General features: G+C 39.9%; 1 protein-coding gene across 7 annotated transcripts in view; it reads right to left on the bottom strand.

Moving 5' to 3' along the window:
• The window catches only part of pde10a (phosphodiesterase 10A), a 360,355-nt gene that overhangs the window by 322,572 nt on the left and 18,684 nt on the right, over window positions 1–19,099 (bottom strand). The gene's annotated exons all lie outside the window — the stretch shown is intronic.

The raw sequence follows: 19,099 nt of genomic DNA, 5'->3' as shown, positions 1-19,099 counted from the left end.
CACTGTCATCACTGGATTTCATATTGCTTGCTATACTCTCCAAAATAAGCCTTGAAATAAACAGTTCTTCCATGATCAGTAAGTAGCCTAGATAAAAAAAAATGGGAAGAGAGTTTTAAAAACCATCAGTGCCTGTCACAGTCCCAGCATGCAGAAAGGGCACATAAATTAGCAGTTCTCAATAATGCTACATATGTGCATTGTGGAAGTGATAACATTGCTATGGGAACATTAACCCGGGAATATATAATTAAATCAAAAGAGAACATAATCATTGCAGATTGTGCTGAAGAAAACTGCAGCCAATTTCTGATTTTCAGTCTGTTGATCCAGACATGTGAGGTCCCTAAAGCCAACAAAAATCTAAAACCAGGTGAAATCCATCAACCATAGGACTTGGAAATCCTGGCAGCAGTCACGCCTGTCCTAAATTCATACCCTACTCTGATCAAAACCCAAATCTCTCATGCAGTCTTAAAATACCAACATGGCAAAACTTTGTCAAGAAGGAAAGACAATGATTGGAGGAATCTGCCATTTGGCCAGTGTATTTTTACATATTCTAACACATTGCATATTTTTGTTCAATGAACTGTACATTAGTTATTGACATTTGTTTTTCAAGAGCAAACATCAATTTGTTATTCAGGGTGTCTAATATAAACTGCTCAAGCAGTTTAGACAGGTTCCAAATGGTACCATAATACAAAAGTCTCATCATTTGGACTTTGTTTGCCTCTATTATGCTTCAGTGCAATTCAGACCCCATTTGCAGTGGCAAAAAGGAGCTTTAGTATCTGCACATTTCATGTCTTAACTAGCTAAAGGTTTCTACATGAAACCTTTAGCTAGTTAAGCTAGCTTTAGCTAGTTTCTACATGAAGCCGCTGGGAGAGATCATCCGGAGTTTCGGGGTGAGGTGTCATCTGTACGCAGATGATGTCCAGCTCTGTCACTCCTTTCCACCTGTCACTAAGGAGGCTGTTCAGGTCCTGAACCGGTGTCTGGCCGCTGTATCGGACTGGATGAGGGCGAACAAATTGAAACTTAATCCAGACAAGACAGAGGTCCTCCTGGTCAGTCGCAGGGCTGAACAGGGAATAGGGTTACAGCCTGTGCTGGATGGGGTCGCACTCCCCCTGAAGACGCAGGTTTGCAGTCTGGGGGTTCTCCTGGACTCATCGCTGAGCCTGGAACCCCAGGTCTCGGCGGTGGCCAGGGGAGCCTTCGCACAACTAAGACTTGTGCGCCAGCTGCGCCCGTTCCTTGGGAGGTCTGACTTGGCCACGGTGGTCCACGCTCTGGTTACATCCCGTTTGGACTACTGCAACGCTCTCTACGTGGGGTTGCCTCTGAAGACGGCCCGGAAGCTCCAACTAGTACAACGGGCGGCAGCCAGACTAATAACTGGGGCAGCTTACAGGGAGCGTACCACCCCCTTGTTAAGCCAGCTCCACTGGCTGCCGATATGCTACCGAGCCCAATTCAAAGTGCTGGTTTTGACCTATAAAGCCCTAAACGGTTCTGGCCCAATCTACTAGTCCGAACGTATCTCCTCCTATGAGCCAGGAAGATCCCTGAGGTCATCTGGAGAGGCCTTGCTCTCAGTCCCGCCTGCCTCACAGGCGCGGCTGGTGGGAACGAGGGACAGGGCCTTCTCGGTGGTGGCTCCCCGGCTATGGAACACCCTCCCCAGAGATATATGGCAAGCCCCAACCCTTTTGAGTTTTAGAAAAGCCTTAAAAACATGGCTTTGTGCCCAGGCTTTTAATGAATAAATGATAAAGACGACCCAGATTGTTATATGGATAAAGTTGGAGGATACTGGACGAACGGATTTTAAACACGTTTTATGTTTTATATTTTATACTGTATTTAATTGATTGTATTTTTTATATGTTGTTGTTTTTAATGATGTATCGGCATCGAATTGTTGCCAATTGTACGTCGCCCTGAGTCCCTCCGGGTGAGAAGGGCGGGATAGAAATATTTGAAATAAATAAGTATAGGCTGAGCAGTATCTGCACAATCAAAACTGGTTTCTTCCCCCTGTTTGTTTGAGGAGCTCATTGAACATGGTCTGATTCTGGCCTAGGGAAATGTATAACAAGGCCTTGATTGATCCTGGTATTAGAAAGATTTTATTGCAAAATTCTTAGGCTTGTATGTAAATTCTGTGTATTCTTATTTGTGGAAAGGTCCTACAAAATGCAGGGTAGAGGCTGTCAGCCTTATCAAATTGTTGTCCTATAAAAATAGTGGACTAAATCCAATATTCATCCCTAGAGGAAATCCAGTGAAACAAGTGGGACTTTTTCATCACTGCTTATCACATTGATTTCAATAGATTTATTGTTGTTGGGACTAACACAAGACTTGGCTTGATATTTCCAATGCTTTTCTGTGTATTACACGCTTGAAATCCCAAATGCCATGTACTAAGCACAAACAGAATTTGGAATCCATGCAATATGCCTACTTAAAACTCAACCATTTTCTGAACAAATTGTTATTAAGAAATGGGGAAACTACTTGTCTCCTCCCACTATAAAGTTGAAGGACTGCAGTCTGGGATTTATTGCAACCCAAATTAACAACAGTTTAGCTTCATCTAGCATTTCCAAAATTCAATCCACTTATTGAAAAAAAGGATTAGAAGATTCTCTCTGCCTTTCAATAAGAAGCCATTCATTTTTATGACTTGGCCTTTGCAGCCATGAATTCCTACCCCGTCACTAGTGATAGTTATGCTTCTGATAGTGCCAATAAGTGATGTATACCTGCATTGTTAGTGTCATTTTTATGACCCTTTTCGTCTGTGAATTATTTCTTCTCTATTCATAACAGCTCCATTACATCTTACGGCAGTAAGATGAACAGTTTGACCAACTATGCCTTCTATGAACCACTGACTATGTTCTTTGGGATACAACAAATGAACAATTGATGGTATAACCCTGATTAACAAAAGGGAAAGGTGGTGACATTATTTTTATAGACACCTGGTGCCTACCTGGCTTGTTTTCCCAGTGTTTGATAATGACTTGTCATGTTCCAGTTGTTCTGTGTCATACAAGGTACAACATACTTGACTTCTAGAGGAATTTGTAAATGGGAAACCACTGACTATATATTTTGAACCTATACTTCATATCTGCCCCACAGATATTTTGTTGGACATGGATATAGTATTTGCATTCTTCTGAAACATGTGAGAAAATGTACACCTTATTTTAAGCCTTTGCATGTTTCCAAAGCTTACAGACTATTTCTGAGAAATAATATGAACACAAAACAATGCATATACTTTAAAAATGTGAATGCTTAAAATACACATTATTGGAAGAAATTATGCAGAAACATGATCTAGTCAAACAGGAGAGTTCCAAGGTTTTGGTAAATTGTGCAAATAATATGCAAATTAGTAAGATACATTTTTAAAGTGCGTATATCAGGACAGGAAAAAAGATGCAATTCTCACAACATAATAAAACCCAAGGATAAGTAGAAATGCAAGTGGGTTGGACTCAGAGAAACCCAACTAAATGGAGACTAAAAAACCTTTCCATCACAGCATTGTGGGCCAAAATACCTGAAAGGATACATCTTAGGTCTGGGCTACAAATCATCTTGATCCTACCACCACATTTAGTGAGGTCATGGGAGAGAACCTTCTTAGCGAGTGTTCTCAGCCTCTTGAAAGTTGAATTTACCCATGCCATTGACTGTTAACTGGCTGTTGTAGGTTGTCTTTTAATATGGGTGTGCTGTGTTTATATTATTCTGTTTTAACTGCCTTTTAAATTGTTTGATATTATTGTTAATTTAATTGTTTTGTATTCTCTATTATCAAAATTACATTTTATTTTAACTTATATTGTGAGCCACTTTAGATCCTACACTGGGAGAAAGGCAGAATAGAAACTAACTGGGATGCATGAGAGCCAACAGCTTGTTCACTGGATTCCTGTGAGATGGATTTTCCTGCTTTTCCCCTGATGCTAATATGCGACTTTGTATTGGCATAATGGACCATTATGCTGATATAATACACCAGCAGGCTTCCAACCAGCATGTGAATCTGTTATCAGGCCAATATATGTTTTGGTCATCTGGAAAATAATGGTGCACACAAGTCATTTCAGAAAAGCATTCTGCAGCTTGGAGCCCTCTAGATGTTTATATTACAATTCCCATCTCAACTGCACGGGAGTTGGAATCCAAACCACCTGATGAGCACTAGGCTGAAGAAAACTAATCTGGAGGTGCTTTCTACTTTAGTAATTTGGCGCTGATGCTCTGCCATACCTATGAATACCTACTGGAACATGTGAGTCAATGAGATGCTAGAGATTGAGGGTTGAATTGATATAATCCCCTGGTGCTTTTAGCAGATCAAGGGTGAACAAAGTGTCTGTCACAAGCCACTTGCTGTGCCAAAACAGTTTCGCAAAAAAGTTGACCCTACCCATGGCTAATAATGCCCCTCATGAATCAGAAGCATGTAATTTCAGGAGAACATACTTTTTGATGTCTGTGCAATTTTTAAAAGCTGGTGCCCAGATACTTGAAGACAGTGTGTTATAAAGGCAGATATTAACTTTTTGAAAGAAAGGGTAAAAACAGGAAATGTGCAGAATTAAGGATGGGTAAAATGGGGGACTATAAAATACAGATGTGACATCCAAACCCTGAAAGATGTAGCAGAGTATTAGAACTAAATATGTGGACTAACTGGAGGCTTTCCTAGATATTCAGCAAACAGGGAAGTGAGCAGGCAGCCTGTTATTCTCATTCCTGCCCCTTCGCTGTTAATCCAAACTTTGAACGCTGTCAACACATTTAGAAACATTACAAAAGGCAGGGTGCCCAGGTGCCTGTGGATTTTCATCTGACATTCAAATCAACACGCTGAGGTTGGGTAAAGTGAGGGTAGAAAGGGGCCAAGTTTCACACATTAATTCACTTATTTTCAATAAGGACTACAGGGTTATTATTAATAATTGCATGCTCCTGATTCAGACTACCAAGCAAATGTCTTAATGGTCTATCTGAGTTTAGTTCACTAGGAACACAGCACATGCAAAACCTGTACAATATTGATTATAGTTATGCATTAGAATATCCAGTAGAGGGCAATGCAACACATGTTCAAAAGTTTATGAATTGATTCATGTTTTTGAAGTTAGAAAGGAGTATCAGTAATTCATTTCTAGCTTTATTTTGTTATAAGTTTTATAACAATTAGTGAGAAAGAAAGAGCAACACAGTGTAGCAACTTAAACAAGAAAATGGGCTGGCTTTTCTTCTTGTTATCTCTCTTTACTCTGTCATTTACTTACAGATGTAATAAGTAACCTTCTCCACAGATGATTTTTTTTCTCCATTTCTTTTTGCAACCAACATTTTGGTGGTTAGTTTACATCAAGCAGCAGCTGTAGAGTATGTTGTAGAGGCAGATTTGTGGTCAGACATCAGAAGCTGCTTTGGGAGCCTGTACCGAAAGATGAACTACTAACACAATAAATGAGTTACTTTTTAAAACAAATGTTTCATTTTCATTTATTACTCCATCCCCTCCTTAGTTACATTACAGTTGCTATTTTAAAAAGCAATTCTTTACTCATTTCTGAAAAGCAGATATAACTTTTTAATAAGAAAAGCATCTGGATTCTATAAGCTATTGGCTTGTGATGCAAAATACACTATCCTCCCAACTATATTGTTGTTGTTTTGACACCTGCAAGCAATGCAGTATGTGACATTCTCTTCCTCTTAGTTAGTAAGGCAACACACCATAGAATAAAAGTAATTAAAATTGCACTACAGAAATGTTGAGGTTAATTTATGTTACATAATTTACATGTTATGTTACAAATGCAGTGTAGTTATAACTTTGTTATGGAAAAAGGAATGAAGTTATGAACAAAGTTATTTAGAATTTGGAAATTGTTATTTCAAATCACTGTTTTTGATTATATGCTTTGTATGCACTGGAGTTGGGTTCTTAAACATGAACACACACATATGTATACCAGAGTCTATGGATGTTCAACTTCTTTTATATACAATTGCAAAGTAAACATGTCCCTTAAAGAAAATTGCATAATCAATGCTTACTTTTTGGATATTTTTAGGGGGGAAGGGGAGATATTTTCAGTCTGTAGACCACTGAATTCAAGGGTTAGAATCCACTAATACAGGGGACCAACTGTATGTGTAAAAATAGGTTACACGGTTTTATTACAACAGAAACAGTCAAACATGTTAACAGTGAATAAAAGCCACATTTTTGGTGTGAAGTACATGACAGAAAGGCAGCTGATATTATAGTTGTCAAGGAAAGGCTTCGCACTCCAGGTGAACCCTATCTATGAAAACAAGGCCACTAAGTGAGAGCTAGTGCATTGCAGTACTTAAGAGTGTTGGACTGGGACCTGCAAGATCTATGGTATAGTTCCCACTCAGATATGAAACTAAAATTTAGACGGATAGAGTAATGTATTTCTGTCAATAGGATGAAGAAAGCAACCTTTAAATGTCAACTGTCTGTGGATGAACATTCCTGGCAAAACTGTACCCCTACATAGCTAGGTAACCTTAAGGTATTACTATCTCCCAGATTGACCTACCTCACAGAGTAAGGGAGAAGTAGGATATCCAAGATTGTAGGAGATGAGAGCCTACTCGGCAGTGGAAGCTTATTGAATGACCTTAGGCAAGTCACCCTCTCTCATCCTCAGAAGAAAGCAATGGAACCTCCTCAGAATAAAACTTGCCAAAATAACTCTGTAATATAGGTGCCATAAGTTGGAATTGATCTGGAAGTCCCTAAGAAAAAAGACGTAATTCTTTACTAATTTCTTTCTCAAAGGAAGCAACAAGTAATTTAAGCAATCTTCTTCCCACTGAGAGAAAGACCACAAAACCACAACATTTACACATAGTGGTTTTGTGAGAAAAGAGCCTGCTCTCTATGCAAATCAACCTTGCATGAATTCTGCAGAGAATAAGTATTTGTTAAAGCATTTTTCTGTGCAAGAAACCATTTTTTTTCAGAGAAAATAGTACTTCTGTGGAGAAATATTTTCTGTGTGGAAAATGTTATTTAATGCATGAAACAAGCATGTGCAAATTATGCACAAACTGAGTCCCAAACTGTGACGATTCTCATCAGTTCAGAATTTTTCTCACCAGGAGTACTCAATAGGCAAATTAGGTTTTTCAACCATTTTGGAAGATGCTTTCCATCCCTGCATAACAACATAATGACAGCAAATATAGTGTTCCTTGGACTCTGTGTAAGACAGATGGGAAATAAAAAAATAAAGTACAGTCATTCCTTCACATTTACTATATTTAGGGGCATAGCACCCTTGCAAAAGTGGGGAAACCATAAATTTAAAAAAACACTTTTTTGCCTGGGGGAACATTTCTCAAAGACTCTCTAGGGATCTCTTCACATAGGGCGCTTTAGACCTGTTTTGCCACTTTTATTCGCAGCTTGGACCCAAGGGTAACAGGGGACGAATTGACTCCTCAGGACAGGTAATTGATTTTCTCCATTGTTAACTCTCACTCTCACATTTCCCCCCACCTTTTCGCCTCTGGAGCACTGTTGTACAACTTGACCAAAATGGGGGAACGGCCCACCTTTTCTGGTAGCTTTCAAGTTTTTGATATTGCAGATTCTGGAATTTGTTTGAGAACATATTCCATGGCTAATATAATCACATTCTTGGTTTCAGACCTGCTTCAGATATGTCAATATATTCATCTATACAATGAAATTAATTTGTCCCAAACTGGTTCCAAACCAACTTAGTCAGTGTAAGATGAGCCCTCAGTGACCTTTGATCAATCATTTCCTTCAAACTGTAACTACTTTTCAAGAGCGTTTTGAATTTAAGAGATTTTCTTAAAGACTGGCCTATAACTGTCAGGCATTAAATAGTGTTTGCATGAAACCATCTCTAAATCACTTCTGGGATGTTCCCTTCCACCCCACCTTTATGGTATAAAATGGCTATCCTCTTTAGGCTCCCTTCCCCAATTATTTTATTTCATGTATCAAGGTAGCCAAAATGAATGCGCTATCCTGTTTTATCCGCACAACCCTGTGTAGTTGCTTAGGTCAAGTGATAAAAGGTGGCACAGGGTCATCCAGTAAGCTTCTTGACCTTGAGTTGATTCTTTAGGTTTGGTCTAGCTAGCAGGTCATCTAAAATTACAAGAGGAACTACTAATTTGGGAAGTAATAATATTTCCTTGCATGCACTGATATGAAAGAATATTTCTACATTTCGCATCAGTAACAAGCAGTCAGCATAAGTACATATACTTTTAGTTTGGTGAACCTTTAAAAATTAAATTTTAGGAAGTGTATCTGAAACTTGTGTGAGCTTTTTATCCTTCTGCCTAGCCCTACACTCCACATAGTATCAAGTCAAGTTTCCTCTACTTTGATAATCTCTGGAACAAATGTGTACAATGTGCAGTTATCTAAAAGTTGTTGGTTGCAACTGTCATTAGTTCTTTCATATATAACAGGAGTGAGAGCTGATTAAACTACAGACCAACAAGAATGCTATTAGTTATCTACCAATCCATCCTCAGTTTAAAATCTAACATGTTGCTGGGTGCAATTATCCATTTCTGATAAGAGGCAAAGGGTGGGCACAATGTCATTTGTCCATGAATGGGCATCCCCTACACAATAGTATCTCCAGACATAGAGGTTCAGAATGAGTCATACGGAGGTAATTTAGAGCATGTCAACAAGTTCTCTCTTTCTAGGCTTTTCCGCCATCTTCATTCCTTGTATTTAGAGTTATTCTGATTATGTCCCCATCTCTCCTCCTCCCCTGTATCTTGTTAGTAAAATACAGAAGCAAACAGAGGGCATGTGGCTATGTCTGCAGCAAGAGAGAGAAAAGCTTTTTTTTTTTATTAACAGGCCATGTGGCACTTACACATCACTCTAGAGCAGTGATTCTCAACCTGTGGGTCCCCAGGTGTTTTGCCCTACAACTCCGAGAAATCCCAGCCAGTTTACCATCTGTTAGGATTTCTGAGAATTGAAGGCCAAAACATCTGGAGACACACAAGTTGAGAACCAATGGACTAGAGCAGGGGTCCCCAAAGTACGGCCCGCGGGCCACATGCAGCCCACCGGTGCCATTTATCCGGCCCCCGGCAGCAGTGACTCCGTCCTCCTCCACCAAGGAAGGTGCATGTAGCGTGAAGGAGAAGGAGGAAAATGTGCACGCCTTTCTCTTCTCCCTCCCCCCATGGGCACCTTTCCCGCCACCGCCGCCAAGGAAGGGCCGCTAGGGGCGAGGAAAAGGCATGTGCCGCTGAGGAAGGCAGCGGGAAAGGTGCACGCAGGGTGAGGGAGGAGAGAAAGGCGCACGACTTTTCCTTGCCCCGCCTGCACTTTTCCTGCTGCTGCTGTCAAAGAAGGGCCACACGGGGCGAGGAAAAGGCATGCGCCTTTCCTCCCTCACCCCACATGCAGCTTTCCTGTCATCGCTGCCAAGGAAAGCAGCGGGAAAGGTGCATGCAGGGTGAGGGAGGAGAGAAAGGTGCATGCCTTTTCCTTGCCCCCTGCACACCTTTCCCACTGCCGCTGCTATGAAGGTGCACACGAGGCAAGGAAAAGGCATGCGCCTGTCCTCCATCACCCAGCCGGCAGCTTTCCCATTGCCACCGCCAAGGAAGGTGAGCATGGGGCGAGGGAGGAGGGAAAGGTGCACACCTTTCCTGCCTCCTCGCTCGCCTTGCACGCTTCTTTCCCACCTCCTCCCTCACCTGCTGCAGAGCTGGTCCAATAATGAGGCGAATTAAGTAGTCGCTTCGGGCGCAGAACATACGGGGGCACAGTCAAGACTGCTTTTTCTGTTGATTTGTTGTAAAACATGATGTTTAGTGCTTAATTTGTAAAATCTTAATATAATTTGATGTTTAATAGGCTTTTCCTTAATCCCTCCTTATTATCCAACATTTTCACTTATCCAACGCTTTTATTTTTCAGTGATTGGTTTGTGGGGGGTGGGCGCCAAAATTCTGTTCACCTAAACTTGAAAAATACCTAGGGCCAGCTCTGACCTGGTGTGTGCCTTCCTCAGTGATGGAGGAGGGGAAACAATAATGGATGCATGCCTATGGCAAAAGGAAGAGGCCTCCCGTCTTATCTTGCCAAACAGATTCCCTCTTCTGCAGCCCTGTCTGGATTCATTTTTCTTGAAGATTAGCAATCTCTTCCAACCCTGATTATGACAGCATTATTTTTGTTGTTGTTTTTGTTGTTGGTCAGGGGTGCTTTATGTTTTGGTTCACAAAGGCAGAAGGGGATTGGACTATATGGCCCAAGGGGTCTCTTCCAACCATTTTTATTATGGTGGTATTATTATTATTATTGTTATTACTATTATTATTGGGTGTCTATCTGTCAGGGGTGCTTTGATTATGTTTTGGTGCACAAAAGCAGAAGGGGGTTGGAGTAGATGGCCCAAGGGGTCTCTTCCAACCCTCTTTATTATTTTTATGATGATGATGATGATGATGATGATGAAGATGACTAACATTGAGGCTGTATTTGTTCCCTTTTTTTTACTTCAAATTAAAATATGTGCAGTGTGCATAGTAATTTGTTCATAGTTTTTTTAAAAACTATAATCCGGCCCTCCAAAGGTCTGAGGGACTGTGAACTGGCCCCCTGTTTAAAAAGTTTGGGGACCCCTGGACTAGAGCATCTATCCACTTTAAATGCTGTGAAGGATTGGTGCTTCATACTTCAAAGTATTTTGACTGAGTTAACAGCGCTCCATCCAGCCATGCCGGCCACATGACCCTGGAGGTGTCTATGGACAACGCCAGCTCTTCAGCTTAGAAATGGAGATGAGCATCAACCCCCAAAGTTGGACATGACTGGACTTAATGTCAGGGGAAAACCTTTACCTTTACCTTTTACAGTTTCCAGCTTTTCCATAAATTGCCCATTGCAAACTAGGATACAAATATATATTGCTGCATGAAGAAATTATCACCTTCCCAACAACTCTTTCAGTCAGGACTTTGGCAAAGAGTATTTTCTAACCAATGATTTCCTGTACTCTCTTGTAAACTCATTTACATCAGGAAACTGCCAGTTCCATGTTATGCAAAGGTATTGCATTCTGTTTCCTCCTCTCTTTCACCTACTGTTTTGCAAGGCAAGAACAGATGGGAATGAATCAGTGGGCAGCTACAGTTGCCAACACTGCAGTCTCCTACGTACAACATGATATGAAGCCACTCATGATTATTCTGGTAAGCCAACCAGAGAAAACTGTTTTTGAGAAAAACAATTCCTCCAATGAATACCCCCCCCCCCCCCCCCCACACACACACCCAATGCCTGGAGTCTCAGAACAAGTAGGCCAATTTAACAGATTTGGACAGCTTTTCACACAGCCTCCAAAACTCCAATGAAATCACATAATATTCCATGAGAGCAAGTTGAATGCAAACGTATGGTGCATCGATTCTAATGCATGTGACACCAACATGTTGTGAATCAATCACACACAGAGGAAAACAATGGATACTGCTCATGTAAAAGGATTTTGTCCCCTCATTCACCTGAGAAACTGTGGCACAGAATCGCATAGAATGTGCTGGACTAGATATTCCCATCAACCCGGCCAACACAGAAATATCCTGAACAAAAGTATAGACTAGATACATTCTAATCTCAGAATTTCTTGTTCTCTTCTTAAAGCATAGCTCAGAACAATCTTTGGTTTCCTCCATTTACTATCAATCTGTCTGCTCCTAGATCTGGAAGATGTTTAAGTGTGGCAATTGTGTTACTTTGGAGTTTTGGGAGGGAAGAGAGACATGATTTTGGCAGTGTATGGTAACAACGTTTGAGTACCCTGTCCTGTATTAAAATGAATTCAACAACTCAGTGGTTTTAAATGGGGATACTGTAAAGGAACAAGTTATTCAGTCATACCACAGCAGGTTGCAATTGTAGTTACATCTAGACTCAAAGAATCATAGAGTTGGAAAAGACCTCATGGGCCATCTAGTCCAACCCCCTGCCAAGAAGCAGAAAAATCGCATACAAAGCACCCCAACAAGTTTTTTTTAATTGTAAATAGTGCTACGTAAAATTATACAAACTTCAGAACATTTTCATTGGTAACACATGTTTACATTCTTCTTCCTTTTTCTCCCTGCCTCCCTCCCCTCCCCTCCCCAGGAACAGTTTAGAAATTTTCTATATTTATTACAATTGTTCGATCATGAGGATATGGCCATCCAGCCTCTGTTTAAAAGCCTCCGGAGCAGAGAGTTCCACTGCTGGACAGCTCTCACAGTTAGGAAGTTCTTTCTAATGTTCAGGTAAAATCTCCTTTCCTGTAGTTTAAAGCCATTGTTCCACGTCCCAGCAGAGCTGGCCCTAGGTATTTTTCAAGTGTAGGCGAACAGAATTTTGCCCCCTCCCCCAAAAAAAACCAATCACTGAAAAATAAAAGTGTTGGATAAGCGAAAATGTTGGATAATAAGGAGGGATTAAGGAAAAGCCTATTAAACATCAAATTACATTAAGATTTTACAAATTAAGCACCAAAACATCATGTTTTACAACAAATCAACAGAAAAAGCAGTCTCGACTGCGCCCCCGTATGTTTTGCGCCCGAAGCGACCACTTAATTCGCCTCATTGTTGGACTGGCTCTGCATCCCAGTCTCCAGGGCAACAGAAAACAAGTTTGCTCCCTCCTCACTATGCTTTTTCCTCACATTTTTATACATATCCTTTAACTATGAATGAACAGCACACATTATTTTTTTATACTTCACTATTTAACCAATTATTCTTTTAATTAAAAAGTTATATCCCTTAAACTTATTTTAAATTAATATGAGCATAGTTACTAATCTTTCACCTAGTAAAACAAATAATCATAGTGCTATATAAACAGCTTTAACTTAAGTTTTACCAAAGTCTTACTACACCATTGTTTGCTTTTGGTTGAAGGCAACTTGGATATTCCTATACGAAATTTGGAATTGACTGCAGTATATCTCAATGCAATCAAAATATGAGTTGTGCACCTCATGAAAGCTGGGGAGGTGGAAGAGAAGAGTCCCAGATGTAAACTGTGCATTTGATGAGCTTCTGTTGAACTTCTGAGAAGCCTGGATCAGGTTTCATGTTTTGTTTCAAAACAAGAAATTATGCCCCTCAAGGGAGGTTTTAGATTTCATAGAAACCATTATGTCAGCTCTTGTTTGACGCATACAAACAATCTGGCTTCTTTGTAAGAAGCATTCTACAAGCTAATAGTTTATGTCATCATGATTCCCATCTTGGGAATTGCCACATACAACTGTGTATCATTCTGCTTTTGCACATGCACTAAACACGTCCAGTCTGGAAGCAAATCCAAGACTGCCCCAAGATGATAATCATCATCATTATCATAACAACAACAACAACAACAACAATCTCCACCATGGCCAAAACAGACTTCACGAAGTACGGTTGCAGCTGGCGCACAAGTTTTAACTGTGCAAGCGTCAGTGCTGAATCCAGGAGGACCCCCAGACTGCAGACCTGTGTCCTCAGGGGGAGTGCAACCCCATTGAGCACAGGTTGCCACCCTATGCCCCGATTGGACGCGTGACTGACCTGGAGGACCTCTGTCTTGTCAGGATTAAGTTTCAGCTTGTTAGCCCTCATCCAGTCCATCACAGCAGCCAGGCACTGGTCCAGGATACGAGGGGCTTTCCTGGAATTTGGTGGAAAAGATCAGTAGAGTTGAGTGTCATCTGCATAGAGATAGCACCGAACTCCAAAACTCTGGATGACCTCACCCAGTGGTTTCATGTAGATGTTAAAAAGCATGTGATACAGAATGGAACCTTGTGGGATCCCACAGGTCAATGGCCAGGGGTCTGAGCAGGAGTCTCCCAGCTTCACCAACTGTGAATGGCACTCCATGAAGGAGTGGAGCCATTGCAAGCAATGCTCCCAATAGCCATTCCGGAGAGCCGACCCAGAAGTATACCATGGTCAATGGCATCGAAAGCCACTGAGATGTCCAAGAGAACCAGCAGGGTCACACTCCCCCTGTTGAGTTCTCTCCGGAGGTCATCCACCAAGGCGACCAAAGCCATCTCCATACCGTGACCAGGCCTGAAGCTGGACTGAGACGGATCTAGGTAATCGGTCTCAAGCAGGAATCCCTGGAGCTACGAAGCGACCACCCGCTCCAGCATCTTGCCCAAAAGTTGTTTTTGGCCGGTAGTTGTTTAATACCGATGGGTCAAGGGATGTCTTCTTCAGGATCGGTTTAACCAATGCGTTTTAAGGCAGGATGGAAAATGTCCCTGATCCAGTGAGGTGTTTATGATCCTCACAAACCAATTTACCAACCCCCCACTGACAAGTTTTATTAGCCAAAAAGGGTAAGGGTCTGAGGCACACATGGTTGCTCTCACAGCTCCGATCCCCTCAACATCATCAGGCTGAACAATCTGAAACAAATCCATTAAAACTAGACAAGCAGGTGCCTCGGTTACCTCCTGTGGTACTGCTTTAAGGCTGGTGTCTAAGTCAGAGCGTATCCGAGCGACTTTGTCTGCAAAATGATGGGCGAACTCGCCACATCGGGTTTTCAGGTGGTCAGGGATAACCTCCCCATCACAAGGGTGGAGAAGATACTTTGCAATTTAAGGTGAAGAAGAAAATGGCAATCCATTCCATGAAGAATTTTTGCTGTTTCATTTATATTCAACAGTTGTATGGGGAAAATGTCAGAAGATGATTGTAAGGAGGAGTCAGGCAGTGTACTCCATCAGTACTCATGTGCTAGAAGCTATAAATTTAAATTTCACACACATTTGGCAAGCATTGTCAATTACTGGGATGGTACAAACTTGAGAAATTACAGAGGAATTTATGTTTTCTCAGGCTTCAATTAGCATAAACATCTGCACCTGGCAAAATGTTCAAGCACAGTTGATAACAGTTAGGAACATGACATTCAAAGTGTGATAATTAGTGTCCAGAAACCAGGTACTCTAATTAGGACAGAAGTTTACAGTCTCATGTAGACCAAGGGACTTTGCATGTATAAATAAGACTCCTAGAGTGGTGCTGACTAAGCTCAGTACAGGGACAGCTAACATGGATGTTGCACATTGACAGTCTGAGGTGTCTCCTGCAATTTCCAATAGCTGAATGGGGAAATAAGCCTGTTGATTGGGGTTATAACTGTATCTTTATGGTCTATATAAACACTATATAGAGCACACATACGGAGTGCTCATTGTCTCCAAAACAACTGCCCTTTTTTTGACGAACAGCCTCAACCTTTTCTTGATAGTCTAGGGTTCCCTACTTTTCTTACATTTTAATTCCTATTTTAGTTTATCTACGGAGCAATCATTTCTAGGTGTGAGGAACCTTAGGCCCTTCAGATATTTTCAGACTACAGAATAAATTCCATCATTTTTTATTATTGCCTATGCTGTTGGAGTCTAAAGAAAAATTGAATCCAAACACTGGATTGTGACAGAAGTTTTCCAAAGCAAAAAATAATCAGGTTATCAGTTATTGTGCTTTGTGGTTTGCCAAGAATTTATGAATGATAAACACGAATGTTAAAAGTGCTTACTCAGCTCTACAGAAGCTAAATTAAGCCATATTCAAAGAAACAGTATATCACTCCATAGGTACTCGTAAATATGTGTAGATAGTCAAATGCATGATCACAATCAAGGTAAATTTACCTAGACTATTTCATATAGTCTTAAGCCTTTGAAATTTCCACCTTAACAAAGAATGAATAAATGTGTGTTTTGAACAATATGGGGAAGATGTAACTATTTATTGAAGGTAACAAAGAATTGAGATATATGGCAGAAAACATTAATTAAGACTAGGAAAAGTAAATTGCAAGAAAGACCCGTTACAATTACATTTGAGCAAAAAAAAAATAGCAGCTTTGCATAGTTAAGCCATTGTCTTAAAATAATTTCTATATTCAAGACTGTCACAAAATCAATTGTTTATTTGCCACAAAAATGAACTACAAACTATGCAAGTACTGCTCCTGCTTACATATTTTAACATTATCTGTGCTTGTATCTTATTCAGCAGCTGTTCTACTTGCCTCTCAATGACTCAGCTCCTTTTCTCAGAATGAAAAGGAAAAGGGAAAAGTCAAATAAGGTAGAAGTCTTGATTAGAGATAATGTATAATCTCAAAATTCCTTTTATTTATGAACTTAAAAAACAATTTGCAAGAAAGATACTGCAAATTATATTGTGCACCATAGACACAAAGGGTTTTTTTAAAATAAAAAAAATTCCAGTTATGTACTCTAATTTAAATTATAAGATGCCTCTTTTTGGACTTGCCATTCAATGACGAGCATTCATAGTACACATACAATGATTGCTTCTATTATTAATTTTAAAAACAACAATCTTGGGGCCTGCATTCTCAGTATCATATAGTGACTCAAGTGCTTCTGGAGCTTCCAGATGAGGTGGAAAGGGGGACACAAGAACAATTGGCCTGAGTCTTACATATGAAAGGGCCTGAGATTCCTAATCCACATTTGCACTGCTGCTACTGGATCCCTAGAGAGCCTATTGTTGTCAATGTCCTATGTTTATGACATTATGAACAAAACATGGGTCGTCAGTCATGTTAAATATAGTGGTCTAGCCTAAACCAATTTTTTTTTGGTATTTTATTAATACTTCACTTTTTTCTCCAAGGAGATTAAAGAAAATTGCATGACACTTTGTAGGAATGCTAAAATGAAAAGAGGGCAAACTACTAAACTAGCGATCCAATAAAGAGATATAAGGTTAGTTCTGTATAATTTGTTTTTGACAAATCCATGCTGGCTCTTATTAATCTCCACACTTTCATAAGATGTTTGCACACAGACTCCTGTATAACCTGTCCTAATATTTTTCCTAGTATTGAGGTCAGGCTGATTGGTCTGTAGCTTTCATGATTTTCTTTTTTAAATAGAAATACAGTACAATGTTTTCCTGTCTCCAGTCCTCTGGCAAACTATCCATTCTCCAACATTTCTTTTAAAAATGATGGCAATTATTTCTGCACATATGTCAGCAATTTCCTTCAATCCTAAATTATTTAGGTTAATTAGTTGACTCCTAACTAACTGCCATCCAGGTTCCTTACTAATATCTCTCCTAATGCATAGATACATGCAGTCTTCTTTTTGGATAAAAGTTAAATCAAAACAGGTATTGATCAGTTTTGCTTCATGAAATAAAGATGGGCAAAATGTGATCACCCACCATGATGAAAGCTATGGCAATTAAAGTGGCATTTATAGTGACAGTAATTCTACAGTGTAGGAACACCCAGGACCAGAGAGAATAAACTATATCCATAAAACAACCAAGTCAAGGAGATGAAACTATACTTCCCCCCAGATGCATAAATGCCTTTTGAAAGAGAAAAGTCTTCTAATTGTCAAAAGGGATCTAGCCAAGGACAGGAGCCACCTCAGGGAAGACCCTGAAATACCAAGAATCTATTGGGAATAGATGCTTTTGCAGGTGTAAGGAAAAATCCATTCATCAGTGCATTTTACAGTAACTTTGGCTTGACTGCCTACAGACAAATACCTACAGCTGCCCTGTCTAATGATGATTCTTTTATCAAGCTGGAACTTAAGTGCCGGGTTCTTTGTCTTAAAGAGTGTGAATTTTCACAGTGTAGCTACTTGTGTTTTGCTAGATTTTATCACCTCCACATCCACTTTTTCAATGTCAGTATGCCTTTCTTGTGGGAGCATATTTAGTGCTGAATGTAGCAATTTCTTGGATTTGCACTGGGGCTCTTCCAAAGTTTGTTTTTTTTAAAAAAATAATAATAAACAAACCTAGGAGGATTAGTTTATTGAGACAGAGCTTTAGTTTGAAAGGCATTTTTTTCTCTTCTGATACTTTTAACATTCCATTGTTATAATGCGAAAGAGCAATTTCACTATAACACTATGTTTTTGTTTTTTAAGGGACAAAAAGGATAAGAACAGAAAGGGATAATACTTTTACCTGTTATATCATTCATCTTGAAACAGAAGCAGGAGGTGAGGAATGCAGAAGTTCAATTGGTATATCAAAACTATAACCCATGTCACTATTCATATCAGTGGGAGTATGCACAGAAATAAAACAGTATGAGCTACAAATACTCATGCACACATGCATTTCAGTACTGCTTGTTCTGATATGCCTTGGAATTAAAAAGAAACTTACTCAAAGATAAGAAAAAATATTTTGACTGATGCTAAGAATTTCCAGTAGAAAAGTATCATTTGAATTTTAAAGACAAACACACTCACATAAACAAGAACTGCAGAAACAAATAACACAACCTCCAACAATTTTCCAACACAACTTTTCTGACTGGAGAAGTTGAAAGTTGTAGACACACTATCCTGCCAAGAGTAGCCTAAGTAGATCATTACGTCTGAAAAAAGTAACATGGGTCCAAAAGCCAAGGCAATATTTGGGTCAAATATGGTTCCTGTAATTTTACATAAATTGTAAAAGTGTCTTAAAATATATAGTACTGCTAGATTTCGTATATGAAAACTAATTGAGAAGTGGAAAACAGTGGGTAAAATGAATTACTGAAAAAAGAGAGTATGGAAGTGGGAAAAACTGGAATGTTCTGTTTAACATCTGCCTGATATCCTCGCCTGTGTAAATCTCTGTAAAAGTACAAGAGTGTCATCCCTAGATCTTACATTTTAGCTCTGGAGTTGCATTGCTTCAGGTCTTCCAGACCTGGCAAACCAATCACATGGTTACCTGCTAGGTCATATATATTGCAAAAAAAAAAAAAAAACCTTCTCGAACACAGACAATGTTGAACTATCTGAAAGTGAACGCTTCAATGAAAAGTTTTTCCTATCTTTTCACCTCCTCAACTAATTTTTCATTGAGCCAGCATGGTGTAGTGGCTTGAGCAGTGGGCTATGGTCCTGGAAACTGGGGCTCAAATCCCCATTCAGCAATGAAAGCCCACTGGGTGGTCTTTGGCAAA

This window comes from Anolis carolinensis, chromosome 1 (genome assembly GCF_035594765.1).
Source record: "Anolis carolinensis isolate JA03-04 chromosome 1, rAnoCar3.1.pri, whole genome shotgun sequence".
Lineage (NCBI taxonomy): Eukaryota > Metazoa > Chordata > Lepidosauria > Squamata > Dactyloidae > Anolis > Anolis carolinensis.
This window is presented reverse-complemented; position numbering and strand designations above follow the sequence as displayed.